Genomic DNA, 17,723 nt, shown 5'->3' with positions numbered 1-17,723 from the left:
CACAAAACGTGAATATACGTTAAGCTTGTGCAAACCATCATTGAATCTTAAACTTTTGAATTAGAATTGTAATGAAATTGCGAACTTTTAACTCCATCAAATTACAGCTATTGTACAAAATGATTTACTTAATTGACAGATTTTAATGTCGGTTAATTTAACGATATCCTATGTGGTTCATCTCTGAAACACAAACCTTTAAACTTTGTCTCTAGAACTAACCACAACCATCAAGTTCTATATGTGGAAAGGAAATTTGTATAATCTGTCAAAATTCGTCGTATAACGTGAACTTTTTAATCCTTCTATTTACGTGGGCCACTCTTCCCTGGCTGCCATTCATATTTTGTCCTTTTAAACTGTGACTTTCTTACACTTTCATTCATTCATCATGACTTTATTACACTTTCATTCATTCATCATGACTTTATTACACTTTCATTCATTCATGACTTTATTACACTTTCATTCATTCATCATGACTTTATTACACTTTCATTCATTCATCATGACTTTATTACACTTTCAATAATTCATACTTATCTTGTTTCATTTTCGCCGTCGACTCATGGGAATATACTTGATCACGCACAAATTTGTGATCCTTTCCAGTATATATATGTGGTTTGGGCACATGGAGAGAATGAGTGAGGAAAGATTGACCAAGAGGATATATGTGTCGGAGGTGGAGGGAACGAGGAGAAGAGGGAGACCAAATTGGAGGTGGAAAGATGGAGTGAAAAAGATTTTGTGTGATCGGGGCCTGAACATGCAGGAGGGTGAAAGGAGGGCAAGGAATAGAGTGAATTGGAGCGATGTGGTATACCGGGGTTGACGTGCCGTCAGTGGATTGAATCAAGGCATGTGAAGCGTCTGGGGTAAACCATGGAAAGCTGTGTAGGTATGTATATTTGCGTGTGTGGACGTAGGTATATACATGTGTATGGGGGGGGGGGCCATTTCTTTCGTCTGTTTCCTTGCGCTACCTCGCAAACGCGGGAGACAGCGACAAAGTATAATAAAAATAAAATAATAAAATAATAATATATATATATATATATATATATATATATATATATATATATATATATATATATATATGTATATATATATATATATATATATATATATATATATATATATATATATATATATATATATATATATATCCTTCAATATGTTTACTTTCGATAATAAGGAACAAAATAATGAGCCAAACAAGTAAATTTCGTCAAAGACATCTCTCTTTTCTTAACGCTGCCTCGCAAAGATTTTCATTAATTCAAATTGAAGAAACAGACGTATTTTTCTATTGTCTGGTTAGCTCAGTGGTAGAGCGTGAGTCTCACACACTCAAGGTCGTGGGTTCGAGACCCACACCAGACATAATTTTTGTCTTTTTCTTGTTTCATTTTGTCCGCATCACATGTGTGCAACATTCAGTATGTTCGTCCAACGTTATAGTGAAGATCTTAACAATAAATTGAGGTTTTCGACCTTATCTGAAAGGGTCAGGTCCACCAAGACGTCCTTGAAATCTTCCAGAAGCTTCTGGCGATCCTCCTCCAACTGCTGGGCACATCAGAGTTAACATGGGCCGGACATCGGTTGTGGAACGACTTAATCTGCTTCCGGTAGTTAGCAGGGATGATAATGAGGGCTCTGACCTCATACCAGGTCAGCTTAGTTCCAGTCTATTGCTTAGTTCCAGTCTATTGCTTAGTTCCAGTCTATTGTTTAGTTCCAGTCTATTGCTTAGTTCCAGTCTATTGCTTAGTTCCAGTCTATTACTTAGTTCCAGTCTATTGCTTAGTTCCAGTCTATTGCAACGACAACAAAAAAGTAAAACATTTCTTCGTGGAAAATTGAGAGGAAAACACGACAGCAACATGGAGATTTACCCTGTGGTTATTTTGCCGGCTAATCGGCAACGGTCGGTCAAACACTATTTTGCCGTGGTAATCTCAGTACTTCATATAATACTATGTCACAAAATATGTTCTTGGGGGCGTAGCTCAGTGGTAGAGCACTCGCTTGGCATGCGAGAGGACCCGGGTTCAAACCCCGGCGCTTCCATTTTTATTTGGGAAATTCATTGTTTTCAGTGTTATATATATATATGTATATATATATATATATATATATATATATATATATATATATATATATATATATATATATATATATATATATATATATATATCGTTCGATCAGTCAAGTTAAGCAGCGTTGGGTCTGGTCAGTACTTGGATGGGTGACCGTCTGGGAACACCAGATGCTGTTATCCCTGGGGATAGGGAAGAAAGTATACTTGCCACGTATTCCCTGCGTGTCGTACAAGGCGACTAAAAGGGTAGGGAGCAGAAGGCCGGAAATCCTTTACTCTCATTTTCAATTTTTCAAAAGACGGAACAGAGAAGACATAAAGATATTGTAAAGATGTAACTAATATAAGATATAAGAATGAATGGAAGATATGGATGTAGCTGAAACAAGGAGAAATGAAGATTAAGGTGCAATGAAAATTATTCTGTAGTGAAGATAAATGTATATGTTAAAATTTTGTATTGAACATCAAGAAGTAATGATAATGATGAGAGTGTAGTGACGATGAGGGTTTAGTTAGGGAGAGGTGACAATTGCCTTTACAATGATAATAAGGAGGTAACACAATGAGGAACACAAACTTTCCAAAGCTACGTTCAAGTCACACTTTGAACTAAGTTCGGTAAACAGAAGGATGATGTTAAGATGAGAGTGTAGTGAAGAAGAGTCTAGTGATGATAAGGATGTTGTCAAGATAGGTTGTAGTGAAGATACGAATGTAGTGAAGATACGAATGTAGTAGGGATAAGGGTTATCAAAGAGTAAAGTTTATTCAAAATGATTATGTAGTGAAGATAAGAACTACTTTTAGTGAACATCAGGGAGTGCAAGGATGATGGTATGGTAGAAATAACGGTGTAGTGAAGAAGAGGGTATAGCGAAGATATCATTAAGTGAAAATAAGCTAATAGTGAAGATACACGTTGGTGAATATGAGGTAGTAGTGAACTTAACCTTGTTGACCTGATCCCCCAAATCCTCCAAACTACGTTCAAGGGCGGATCCAAAGGCAACCGCAGAGACCATTTCTCTGTGTATTGTTAGTGGTGGTAGTGGTGTGTAGGTGTGTGTAATCATCTATTTGCACTGTATTAGGGGGGAGGTTTACACTCGTGGAGCCCCGTGTACGTTGTTTGTGTGAGCGGAAAAATCTAAAGCCTTCCTTGAAACCAGCTCAGTCAAGATAAGGTCATATGAAGATGAGGTTGTAGTGAAGATTATAATAGGCCTTGCATATTGAAGATAAAGGGATTAAGGAGAGGAGATATAGTAAAGAAGATTATAGTGTCAGTGTCAGAAAAATTTCTTATATATCAACAAACGTGACTGAGACTTAAAGAATCTGGTACAAACATTATGGTTATTGTGATAAATGATTTGTTTATGATAAATCTAAATTGTGTTGCATTATAATGATTGTTCAGAACCAAGATCTTTAAGCCTGAATCCTTAAGATTATATAAGATATAATAAAAACATGTTAGAAACATAAGAATTTGATTTTAAAGAACAGAACGCATTATCATGTGGGTATCTAAGTGAAAATGCAATACAAGGAGTTAGTTTATGGCAGGAGTATTTTATCTTTGAACAAAATATCTACATCTACGTCCCTGATCTTTCATCATCATTTCTTATGTTTACTATCATGAAATGTCTTTTATCTAACATAAAAATTCTGTATAGGTATTTGATTAATGTTCCCCAACGACGCGTTGTATAACTCTTCGTTAGTGAAGTTCATTTCGTGTAATTGATCATGTATTACAGAGCTGTGTCTATCCACACAATTGTTACACGTCCCGGGTAAAGATATATTCTAGAGATAACGTACATATAACATATGAAGGTTTTCTATAAACATTTATAAAAAAAATTCCTCAGGGACAATAGCTAAGACTTTCGTTTTAAAGTTGATCAGTTGTAAGTGATCAAGCATTACAAAGGTGTGTCCATTGCCACAGGTGCTACTGATCCCGGGTCAAGGTATTTTACCATCTTTGTATCTTTAACCTTTCTAGTTATAGATGTTTCATCCCTGATTCCATCCTCACAATCGATGTATGTGGTTTGTGTTGTCTTTATCCTTAACATATCATTAGTCAGTTGAAATGGAGAACATGCTTCTGAGCCTTGCCACTCTAATCTGTCTTCCACATGCTATTCAAGAGGGGTTACCGGATTCCGCCTATGTGTTTACGCCAGAAGTAACAAGTTACCTCCGGACGTCATCATCTTTTATTACTTTTGATGTTTTGAAAAATTTGGGTAACAGATTTGGTTTTATGATATTATTAAGGATGTTAAAATTCACATATTATATTCTTTATTTGTCACTTAGTTAGATCAAGTTCGTCAATCTTGATTGTTTGTGTCTATTTGATATTCATATACATTTCCTCTAAAAAGAAATTATATCAGTTCATATTGAATATTTCTAAGGAAAAGTCTATAATTTTTTCATTAGTATTCATCACAGTAGAATAAACAAGTCTATTTTTCAAAGTATATCTAATAAATATTCCTAAAATTTTGAAGAATATAAACTCATAACTTGTTTAAGACCTTCTAAACCTTGTGCTGATAATAACTACATTACGTTTCTGTAGACAATATCGTTTTAATGCGTAAAACCAGGATAAAAAGATTGTAATATAAAATTTGATGGTATTATGTTTAGGTTGTTGAAGATATTACTGATTTCTACATGTAAAACATCTATTTTTTATATTCTTATTTATTTTGCTTTGTCGCTGTCTCCAGCGTTAGCGAGGTAGCGCAAGGAAACAGACGAAAGAATGGCCCAACCCGCCCACATACACATGTATATACATACACGTCCACACACGCAAATATACATACCTATGTATCTCAATATACACATATATATACACACACAGACATATACATATATACTCATGTACATAATTCATACTGTCTGCCTTTATTTGTTCCCATCGCCACCTCGCCACACATGGAATAACATCCCCCTCCCCCTTCATGTGTGCGAGGTAGCGCTAGGAAAGGACACCAAAGGCCCCATTCGTTCACACTCAGTCTCTAGCTGTCATGTAATAATGCACCGAAACCACAACTCCCTTTCCACATCCAGGCCCCACACAACTTTCCATGGTTTACCCCAGACGCTTCACATACCCTGGTTCAATCCATTGACAGCACGTCGACCCCGGTATACCACATCGTTCCAATTCACTCTATTCCTTGCACGCCTTTCACCCTCCTGCATGTTCAGGCCCCGATCACTGAAAATCTTTTTCACTCCATCTCTCCACCTCCAATTTGGTCTCCCACTTCTCCTCGTTCCCTCCACTTCTGACACATATATCCTCTTGGTCAATCTTTCCTCACTCATTCTCTCCATGTGACCAAACCATTTCAAAACACCCTCTTCTGCTCTCTCAACCACACTCTTTTTATTTCCACACATCTCTCTTACCCTTACATTACTTACTCGATCAAACCACCTCGCACCACATATTGTCCTCAAACATCTCATTTCCAGCACATCCACCCTCCTGCGCACAACTCTATCCATAGCCCACGCCTCGCAACTATACAATATTGATGGAACCACTATTCCTTCAAACATATCTATTTTTGCTTTCCGAGATAATGTTCTCGACTTCCAAACATTCTTCAAGGCTCCCAGAATTTTCGCCCCCTCCCCCACCCTATGATTCACTTCCGCTTCCATGGTTCCATCCGCTGCCAGATCCACTCCCAAATATCTAAAACACTTTACTTCCTCCAGTTTTTCTCCATTCAAACTTACCTCCCAATTGACTTGACCCTCAACCCTACTGTACCTAATAACCTTGCTCTTATTCACATTTACTCTTAACTTTCTTCTTTCACACACTTTACCAAACTCAGTCACCAGCTTCTGCAGTTTCTTACATGAATCAGCCACCAGCGCTGTATCATCAGCGAACAACAACTGACCCACTTCCCAAACTCTCTCATCCACAACAGACTGCATACTTGCCCCTCTTTCCAAAACTCTTGCATTCACCTCCCTAACAACCCCATCCATAAACAAATTAAACAACCATGGAGACATCACACACCCCTGCCGCAAACCTACATTCACTTAGAACCAATCACTTTCCTCTCTTCCTACACGTACACATGTCTTACATCCTCGATAAAAACTTTTCACTGCTTCTAACAACTTGCCTCCCACACCATATATTCTTAATACCTTCCACAGAGCATCTCTATCAACTCTATCATATGCCTTCTCCAGATCCATAAATGCTACATACAAATCCATTTGTTATTCTAAGTATTTCTCACATACATTCTTCAAAGCAAACTCCTGATCCACACATCCTCTACTACTTCTGAAACCACACTGCTCTTCCCCAATCTGATACTCTGTACACGCCTTCACCCTCTCAATCGATACCATCCCATATAATTTACCAGGAATACTCAACAAACTTATACCTCTGTAATTTGAGCACTCACTCTTATCCCCTTTGCCTTTGTACAATGGCACTATGCAAGCATTCCGCCAATCCTCAGGCACCTCACCATGAGTCATACATACATTAAATAACCTTACCAATCAGTCAACAATACAGTCACCCACTTTTTTAATAAATTCCACTGCAATACCATCCAAACCTGCTGCGTTGCCGGCTTTCATCTTCCGTAAAGCTTTTACTACCTCTTCTCTATTTACCAAATCATATTCCCTAACCCTCTCACTTTGCACACCACCTCGACCAAAACACCCTATGTCTGCCACTCTATCATCAAACACATTCAACAAACCTTCAAAATACTCACTCCATCTCCTTCTCATATCACCACTACTTGTTATCACCTCCCCATTAGCCCCTTTCACTGAAGTTCCCATTTGCTCCCTTATCTTACGCACTTTATTTACCTCCTTCCATAACATCTTTTTATTCTCCCTGAAATTTAATGATACTATCTCACCCCAACTCTCATTTGCCCTCTGTTTCACCTCTTGCACCTTTCTCTTGACCTCCTGCCTCTTTCTTTTATACATCTCCCACTCATTTGCTTTTTTTCCCTGCAAAAATCGTCCAAATGCCTCTCTCTTCTCTTTAACTAATAGTCTTACTTCTTCATCCCACCACTCACTACCTTTTCTAATCAACCCACCTCCCACGCTTCTCATGCCACAAGCATCTTTTGCGCAAGCCATCACTGCTTCCCTAAATGCAGCCCATTCCTCCCCCACTCCCCTTACCTCCTTTGTTCTCACCTTTTTCCATTCTGTACTCAGTCTCTCCTGGTACTTCCTCACACAAGTCTCCTTCCTAAGCTCACTTACTCTCACCACTCTCTTCACCCCAACATTCTCTCTTCTTTTCTGAAAACATTTATGTTATCTGCAAAATAGAAATCTTTATGCTAGATATGTTGATTCTACCGGTTTCACGTTACATGCATTTCTGTACCCTATGCTACAGAAAAATTATGGGATTCTATTCATTATCGTATAAATAATTTGCTTAGATAAAATATTTCATATATTTTCAATATGTATCCACTGGGGGAAAATACACTTTTGCCATCTGTGTTCTATGGTAATCAGTAATTGGTTCTTAGGTCAAGTAAGTATGTATTTTTGTGTGTGTGTGGGGGGAGGGGGTGTCAGTAAATTATATATATATATATATATATATATATATATATATATATATATATATATATATATATATATATATATATATATATATATATATATATATATATATATATCTTTTCTTTCTTTTCTTTCTTTTAAACTATCCGCCATTTCCCGCATTAGCGAGGTAGCGTTAAGAACAGAGGACTGGGCCTTTGTGGAATATCCTCACCTGGCCCCCCTCTGTTCCTTCTTTTGGAAAATTAAAAAAAAGAAAAAAAAAAAAACGAGAGGGGAGGATTTCCAGCCTCCTGCTCCCTCCCCTTTTAGTCGCCTTCTACGACACGCAGGGAATACGTGGGAAGTATTCTTCATCCCCTATCCCCAGGGATCATATATATATATATATATATATATATATATATATATATATATATATATATATATATATATATATATATATATATATATATATATATATATATATATATATATATATAATTTTCCAAAAGAGGAACAGAGGAGGGGTCAAGTGAGTATATTCTTTCAAGGGCTCAGTCCTCTGTTCTTAACGCTACCTCGCTGACGCGGGAAATGGTGAATAGTATGAAAAAAAATATACTCAACTATTCTAATCCGGTTTGATCTGGATTTTCGAGTATATATATAGCACGTTCTTGGGCTCTAGGCTCATTCATCTCCAAGATGTGCTACAGGAAGAATCTCTCCCGATTGGATGTGGAACATCTTATTGCAACTGGGGAACTTCTTGGAGAAGGTGCTTTCGGAACGGCTTATCGTGTGAAATGGGACGGTGCTGACACCGTCCTTAAAGTCGGAAAGACTTTCAGTGTTGCACCTCCTGTGTTGTATGAGCTGGAGGCCTATTTTCTGGAAAAGGTCAGTGGAGCCGGAGGAGCCCCTCGACTGCTGGCCACCTCTGACGATCCTCCAGCTCTTCTCACAACCTTCGTTGGTTCCGACACCCTCGGAGACCTGCTCCTGGATAGAGAACTTCCCGACAAGTACCTAGGCCTCATCGGACTTCAGGTCTGCCTCCGTGTCAAAGAGCTACACGACATTGGTGTCTACCACAATGACCTACACACGGGAAACATCATGGTCACCATCCCACACGATCTCTCACTCCCGCCCGAGGTCAGCTTGATATATATAGGCGTTGCCTCATACCATCCATCTGCCTTTACTCAATTGCCGGCAGACGACAGGTACCACGTCTTGAAGACTACGAACAGTAGCGTCATCACTCCCATAACACCAGACTTGGGTGACTTGGGGTACCTCCTTCACGACGACATACTCAGCGCAACGGAACAGGAAGCTCCAGAGTCTGTAATCAACGTAACTCGCCAGGCAGCTCTAGGCCATATTAAAGATATAGATGAGATTATTTCTGCATTAACGGAATTCGTCTCAAGCAGTACCACCTCCTCATGAGCCAGTCACCTCCCATGGGGGAGTGACAGGCCCATGTGGCAGCGCTCGTAAAGGTAAGAGAGATGTGGGGGGTTGTCAGAGAGGGAACCCTCTGTACAGTTAGGTGGCTTCAACGTACAGCCCAAAACATGTGACAATCCCCATCTGAGGACAAATCTCACCAGGACACCAATAGAGACAACTGAGATAATCTGTATCTCCACCGATGTGTTCCATGCACTGGAAGAAGGTAGTGTGGGGGAGGATGATGAGGACCCGAGGTCGATCCCCTGACCTAGCGCTACTCCAGGTGGCGGGTCTGGTTAACTCTTGAGGACATATTAACTCTCAGAGGCTAACAGGGGTCACACACACACACACACACACACACACACACACACACACACACACACACACACACACACACACACACACACACACACACGCACACACACACGCACACACACACACACACACACACACACGCACACACACATCTTGTGCATTTTTGCTGTTAGTTTGTGCTTTTCTAGTGTTGTGATTGACCCTGACAAGCACATAGTTCTGGCCATAAGTAGGAAGTAAAAAGCTTAGTATTCTAGTTCTGGCCATAAGTAGGAGGTGAAAAGCTTAGTATTCTAGTTCTGGCCATAAGTAGGAAGTAAAAAGCTTAGTATTCTAGTTCTGGCTATAAGTAGGAGGTGAAAAGCTTAGTATTCTAGTTCTGGCCATAAGTAGGAAGTAAAAAGCTTAGTGTTCTAGCTCTGGCTATAAGTAGGAGGTGAAAAGCTTAGTATTCTAGTTCTGGCCATAAGTAGGAAGTAAAAAGCTTAGTATTCTAGTTCTGGCCATAAGTAGGAAGTAAAAAGCTTAGTATTCTAGTTCTGGCCATAAGTAGGAAGTAAAAAGCTTAGTGTTCTAGCTCTGGCTATAAGTAGGAGGTGAAAAGCTTAGTATTCTAGTTCTGGCCATAAGTAGGAAGTAAAAAGCTTAGTATTCTAGTTCTGGCCATAAGTAGGAAGTAAAAAGCTTAGTATTCTAGTTCTGGCCATAAGTAGGAAGTAAAAAGCTTAGTATTCTAGTTCTGGCCATAAGTAGGAGGTGAAAAGCTTAGTATTCTAGTTCTGGCCATAAGTAGGAAGTAAAAAGCTTAGTATTCTAGTTCTGGCTATAAGTAGGAGGTGAAAAGCTTAGTATTCTAGTTCTGGCCATAAGTAGGAAGTAAAAAGCTTAGTGTTCTAGCTCTGGCTATAAGTAGGAGGTGAAAAGCTTAGTATTCTAGTTCTGGCCATAAGTAGGAAGTAAAAAGCTTAGTATTCTAGTTCTGGCTATAAGTAGGAGGTGAAAAGCTTAGTATTCTAGTTCTGGCTATAAGTAGGAGGTGAAAAGCTTAGTATTCTAGTTCTGGTTATAAGTAGGTGAAAAGCTTAGTATTCTAGTTCTGACCATAAGTAGGTGGTGAAAAGCTTAATAGTCTAGTTCTGACCCTAAGTAGGATGTGCAAAGCTTAGTATTCTAGTTCTGACGATAAGTAGTAGGTGAAAAGCTTAATATTCTAGTTCTGATCCTAAGTAGGAGGTGAAAAGCTTAGTATTCTAGTTCTGACCATAAGTAAGAGGTGAAAAGCTTAATGGTAGGAGGTGAAAAGTTTAGTATTCTAGTTCTGACGATAAGTGGGGGGGGGGGGGTGAAAAGCCTAATATTCTAGTTTTGACCATAAGTAAGAGGTGAAAAGCTTAATATTCTAGTTCTGGCCATAAGTAGGAGGTGAAAAGCTTAGTATTCTAGTTTTGACCATAAGTAGGAGGTGAAAAGCTTAATATTCTAGTTCTGACCCTAAGTAGGAGGTGAAAAGCTTAGTATTCTAGTTCTGACCATAAGTAAGAGGTGAAAAGCTTAATATTCTAGTTCTGACCCTAAGTAGGAGGTGAAAAGCTTAGTATTCTAGTTTTGACCTATAAGTAAGAGGTGAAAAGCTTAATATTCTAGTTCTGGCCATAAGTAGGAGGTGAAAAGCTTAGTATACTAGTTTTGACTATAAGTAGGTGATGGAAAGCTTGGTAGATAATTCCTTATCCATATACTTAAATGCTGTTTTAATATTTGGCAGTAGACATCTCATTCCCATGAGGGTCTTCCTAATGTGGTATACTGGCAACAGATTTGGTAGAGTGTCAACTTCCAAAATTCTCTTCACTCACAAATTTCTTCCGCTTATATCCTGCTGAACAATATCTATATTGAGATCTTCTTTCATTGTGTACCACCTCCATTACTTTTTTATTTACTTGGTTTGAATTTCATTCCTCATATGTCACACAACTTGTCCCTTTGTAAGTTGATGCAAACCTCCCCACATTCCACTTCCCTCATGATCTGTGCATCATCAGCAAAGATATTGAATTAGGATCATCATCTGCCAGGCCCCATAAATCTAGCTAAAAGCTGTTCAGTTTCATTCTTAGAAAGTTCTGGAGCAGAAGGAGCCATGCAGGGAGTGCTGTTGCACTGGTTTGTTAAAAGTGGAAATTATATTTGGAAATCTATATAGGTATACAGTAGAGAACACTGCACTTAAACTCGGAAAATGAGATATTGATAACAATGGACTAAATGTCTCATGACAACCTGAAATGAGCGGAAGCTATAAGAAAAGATGTGCTTATTCAGGAGTGATATTTATAAGTCTCATTTCTTGCTTGATACTGCAGCGTTTTCATAGTTTGGTAGAGTTGCTTTTCATACTCAACTTTTGTTTACATAGCGGGAGCCTTCGAGGTGCTGGCAACACAACAGTCATGTGAGTTAATTTATGTTAAGAATGACAGGATGTAAATATTAGTTGTATCTTAAGTAATATTTTACTATAGCTAAAAGGTGTTATGTTCTTGGCTTAAATAACAACCATGGAGAAGGTGCTGCAGCTACGATTACCAGTATTCCTCTCGGTCTTTCACAGGCCACAACTTCAGCAACCATTAATGGTTGGAAGGTGAGTGTTGTCATGGATTCATGCCGTAATGCAGTACTGACAGCTACATTAGTGAGAGAGTTGCACAGCAACTGAAATTAAAAGTACATCTAGCCAGTAAGGGCATCACTATGGTTCAGAAATCTCTGAATACCTGTTCTCCAGGATATGTCATAGTTGACCTTATTCTCAGTCTCAATAACCAGTCATATCCAGCTTCATGACTTGGTATACTGAATGACCTATGTTCTGATGTAAAACTTGACCAGGACTTCCAGCGACAGCATCTAAGTATGAAATTTGAATTTGGTGGACCCAGGCCTGAGCTGACTTTAGATGGTGATAATATACTCATAACAGCAACATTAGAAGAACTATCTCTCTTTCCTAATTTGTAACCTAACTGCAAACCAATTGCTACCAAATCAAGAAGTTTTATTGTATTTTACTTTTACCTAAAACTTAAGTAATACCTTATAATGATAATAATGATAATAATAATAATAATAATGATAATAATAATACCCCAAGGTCTGAACCTCATCACCACCACCCCAAGGTCTAAACCTCATCAACTACCACCCTACGTTGCTCCTCAAGGTCTGAACCTCCTCATAAGGTGAGAGTGGCGGAGGGAGCGGGCGAACTCCACCAGGTTTGCCACCCTGCTGTGGGGAGTTCCCATAATACGCTGCAGCCGCAAAACCCGGATAAACCATTTCAGATGTGGTCCTCCTGCCCCACGACGCTTCTGACCATCACCTTTTTCTTCTTCCTGTCCATCTCCATCCTCAACTTTCTCATCATCCATAGGCACTTCCACAAAGTCTCCCCTTTCAACCTGTGGCAAGCCTTCCTCGCGCCTCACTTCCCCCACAATGTCACTCACCTTGAGGTCCATTGCCACATCCATATCAACATATACGTCTCTGCTGAGGTTGCGCACATCTCTACCATCATCGTGCACAACGCTGACATCGTCAGCCACGACGCTCACATCCTGTGATGCCACCCTGGATCCTCTCCACACTTCAATCCACCACCAGCAAGTGAAGCTCCACAATGTCACCCGAGCAAACCACCACCAGTATCCTCCGCTGGACAGTTCCTCTTCACACCATTCAAACTCGCTCCGCTCAACTACTCCCATTTCCTCAAGAGGCCACTGGAGTTGCATGTAATACAGGACCGAGATCAGCCTGGATGCGGTGTTGTCGCCGTAAGTGATTGCGTATCCGTACCAGAAGGTAAGGATGGTATATGCTGCTTTCCGTGAGAATACTCCTGCCACGCACACCACCACGGGAGCTACAATCAGCAAACCACACACCCATAGTGACACGAATGCTTCATCCTGGTCCTGCTGAGTGAGTGTCTTACCAAATAAGCTGCCAGATGGAATGAGTTCTACTCCAGTGTAGATCAGGCAGCCACAGTCCAGCACAATTATTAACAGAGAAACCAACTGGAATACCCAGAAGAGCAGAGTGTCACACACGAAGGCCATTATCGATTATTGATATGTGCATCGCACGACTCACTCACAACACTCTATATCCCACTTAGCCAAAAAATATTTAGCTGACATGAGATGCTAAGCATAACATTTTTCAGATGATTACTTTAACCCAATATATCCCACTTATGCAGAAAAAATAAGGTAAAAAAAAAAAGAAAAACACATATATATGGTGCTATGGATGTTCAGATAAGCATAACGTAGTGGAAATGAGATTGTAATAAAGTTGTTAGCTAATACAAAAGTGTAGTGAGGATAATGTTGTAGTGAAGATAACCTTGACCTATCAGACAGAATATATAACGAAGGTAAACAACTGGACAATGATTTGCAGTGTTATCGGAAGAGATGTGTAGTTCAATGAGTTTTGAAAAACCATAATGTCAAGGAATTGTTAGCCAATACGATGGCGTAGTGGAGATATATTTTTGTGATGAGAGCTTGTAGTGAATATAAACGTTTTCATTTCTTATCCCACTTAAACAAAAACTACAGTAAAGATCAGATTGTAGTGAAGATACACTTTATGATCTCATCCCACTTAGGCAAAAGATACAGTAAAGATTGTAGTGATGACAACCTTTTTTGATATCTTATCAGGCAAAAATACAATAAAGATAAGATTGTAGAAGATAATATTTTTCATCTCGTATTCCACATAGGCAAAAAATACAGTAAAGATCAGACTGTAGTGAAGATGACCTTTTTTACCATATGCCAATACGGCAGAAAAAAAAAATATGAAAGAAAGGTAACAAAAAGAAAAGAAATGCAAGTCATAATGTTGGGAAAATATGAGCAGATAAAGGTTTATACTGAGAATGAAAATGTAATGAAGTTGTTAAGGAACACGAGGGAGAAGTAAAGTTTTGAGGCAAAACATGCCTTCCATTTACGCTTGATAATCAACTGAATTAAACCAGAAGTCATCTTATACTATCATTATAATAACTCATCCAACTATGATAAGACCATAATTATCGACACTACTAAAAGCAAAAAGGGGGGGGGAATCTATTTAATCAAACTGTTGATGACGGTTATGTTATATATATATATATATATATATATATATATATATATATATATATATATATATATATATATATATATATATATATATATATATATATATATATATATATATATATATATATATATATATATATATATATATATATATATATATATATATATATATATATATATATATATATATATATATATATATATATATATATATATATATATATATATATATATATATATATATATATATATATATATATATATATATATATATATATATATATATATATATATATATATATATATATATATATATATATATATATATATATATATATATATATATATATATATATATATATATATATATATATATATATATATATATATATATATATATATATATATATGTATATATATATATATATATATATATATATATATATATATATATATATATATATATATATATATATATTATATATATATGTATATATATATATATATATATATATATATATATATATATATATATAAATGAGAGTTGGGGTGAGAGACTATCAGTAAATTTTAGGGAGAATAAAAAGATGTTCTGGAAGGAGGTAAATAGGGTGCGTAAGACAAGGGAGCAAATGGGAACTTCAGTGAAGGGCGTAAATGGGGAGGTGATAACAAGTAGCGGTGATGTGAGAAGGAGATGGAATGAGTATTTTGAAGGTTTGTTGAATGTGTCTGATGACAGAGTGGCAGATATAGGGTGTTTTGGTCGAGGTGGTGTGCAAAGTGAGAGGGTTAGGGAAAATGATTTGGTAAACAGAGAAGAGGTAGTAAAAGCTTTGCGGAAGATGAAAGCCGGCAAGGCAGCAGGTTTGGATGGTATTGCAGTGGAATTTATTAAAAAAGGGGGTGACTGTATTGTTGACTGGTTGGTAAGGTTATTTAATGTATGTATGACTCATGGTGAGGTGCCTGAGGATTGGCGGAATGCGTGCATAGTGCCATTGTACAAAGGCAAAGGGGATAAGAGTGAGTGCTCAAATTACAGAGGTATAAGTTTGTTGAGTATTCCTGGTAAATTATATGGGAGGGTATTGATTGAGAGGGTGAAGGCATGTACAGAGCATCAGATTGGGGAAGAACAGTGCGGTTTCAGAAGTGGTAGAGGATGTGTGGATCAGGTGTTTGCTTTGAAGAATGTATGTGAGAAATACTTAGAAAAGCAAATGGATTTGTATGTAGCATTTATGGATCTGGAGAAGGCATATGATAGAGTTGATAGAGATGCTCTGTGGAAGGTATTAAGAATATATGGTGTGGGAGGCAAGTTGTTAGAAGCAGTGAAAAGTTTTTATCGAGGATGTAAGGCATGTGTACGTGTAGGAAGAGAGGAAAGTGATTGGTTCTCAGTGAATGTAGGTTTGCGGCAGGGGTGTGTGATGTCTCCATGGTTGTTTAATTTGTTTATGGATGGGGTTGTAAGGGAGGTAAATGCAAGAGTCCTGGAAAGAGGGGCAAGTATGAAGTCTGTTGGGGATGAGAGAGCTTGGGAAGTGAGTCAGTTGTTGTTCGCTGATGATACAGCGCTGGTGGCTGATTCATGTGAGAAACTGCAGAAGCTGGTGACTGAGTTTGGTAAAGTGTGTGGAAGAAGAAAGTTGAGAGTAAATGTGAATAAGAGCAAGGTTATTAGGTACAGTAGGGGTGAGGGTCAAGTCAATTGGGAGGTGAGTTTGAATGGAGAAAAACTGGAGGAAGTGAAGTGTTTTAGATATCTGGGAGTGGATCTGTCAGCGGATGGAACCATGGAAGCGGAAGTGGATCATAGGGTGGGGGAGGGGGCGAAAATTTTGGGAGCCTTGAAAAATGTGTGGAAGTCGAGAACATTATCTCGGAAAGCAAAAATGGGTATGTTTGAGGGAATAGTGGTTCCAACAATGTTGTATGGTTGCGAGGCGTGGGCTATGGATAGAGATGTGCGCAGGAGGATGGATGTGCTGGAAATGAGATGTTTGAGGACAATGTGTGGTGTGAGGTGGTTTGATCGAGTAAGTAACGTAAGGGTAAGAGAGATGTGTGGAAATAAAAAGAGCGTGGTTGAGAGAGCAGAAGAGGGTGTTTTGAAATGGTTTGGGCACATGGAGAGAATGAGTGAGGAGAGATTGACCAAGAGGATATATGTGTCGGAGGTGGAGGGAACGAGGAGAAGAGGGAGACCAAATTGGAGGTGGAAAGATGGAGTGAAAAAGATTTTGTGTGATCGGGGCCTGAACATGCAGGAGGGTGAAAGGAGGGCAAGAAATAGAGTGAATTGGAGTCATGTGGTATACAGGGGTTGACGTGCTGTCAGTGGATTGAAGCAAGGCATGTGAAACGTCTGGGGTAAACCATGGAAAGCTGTGTAGGTATGTATATTTGCGTGTGTGGACTTGTATATGTACATGTGTATGGGGGGGGGGGCCATTTCTTTCGTCTGTTTCCTTGCGCTACCTCGCAAACGCGGGAGACAGCGACAAAGTATAAAAAAAAAAAAAAAAAAAAAAAAAAAAAAAAATATATATATATATATATATATATATATATATATATATATATGTATATATATATATATATATATATATATATATATATATATATATATATATATATATATATATATATATATATATATACAAATTAACATACTTACGAAAAATTACATTTCTACAAAGATATAAGCAAAAAAACATTTATGAGAAAAGATATTTATAAATCTCAAGAAAATACTCTTCATTTATGTGTATCTCTCTCTTGAAGATCTTCTCACTGGAAAAAAAGGTTGTTTAGCGGGCTTTTCTTTGAACGCTTAAGACATCCACGTCCTCCACCAACACTGAGTCCCATGTCTTGTAAACTTTATATATACACACACACACACATATATATATATATATATATATATATATATATATATATATATATATATATATATATATATTTATTATTTATTTTGCTTTGTCGCTGTCTCCCGCGTTAGCGAGGTAGCGCAAGGAAACAGA

At 38.0% G+C, this 17,723-nt stretch overlaps 1 non-coding gene across 1 annotated transcript; it reads left to right on the top strand.

The window, feature by feature from the left end:
* The first annotated feature begins 1,314 nt into the window (after positions 1 to 1,314).
* Positions 1,315 to 1,386, top strand: TRNAV-CAC (transfer RNA valine (anticodon CAC)). Its single transcript has one exon. It is a non-coding gene; the product is annotated as a tRNA-Val (tRNA).
* The last annotated feature ends 16,337 nt before the right edge of the window (positions 1,387 to 17,723 follow it).

This window comes from Panulirus ornatus, chromosome 43 (genome assembly GCF_036320965.1).
Source record: "Panulirus ornatus isolate Po-2019 chromosome 43, ASM3632096v1, whole genome shotgun sequence".
NCBI lineage: Eukaryota > Metazoa > Arthropoda > Malacostraca > Decapoda > Palinuridae > Panulirus > Panulirus ornatus.
The sequence above is the reverse complement of the archived record's forward strand: the minus strand, read 5'-3'. Positions and strand labels throughout refer to the sequence as shown.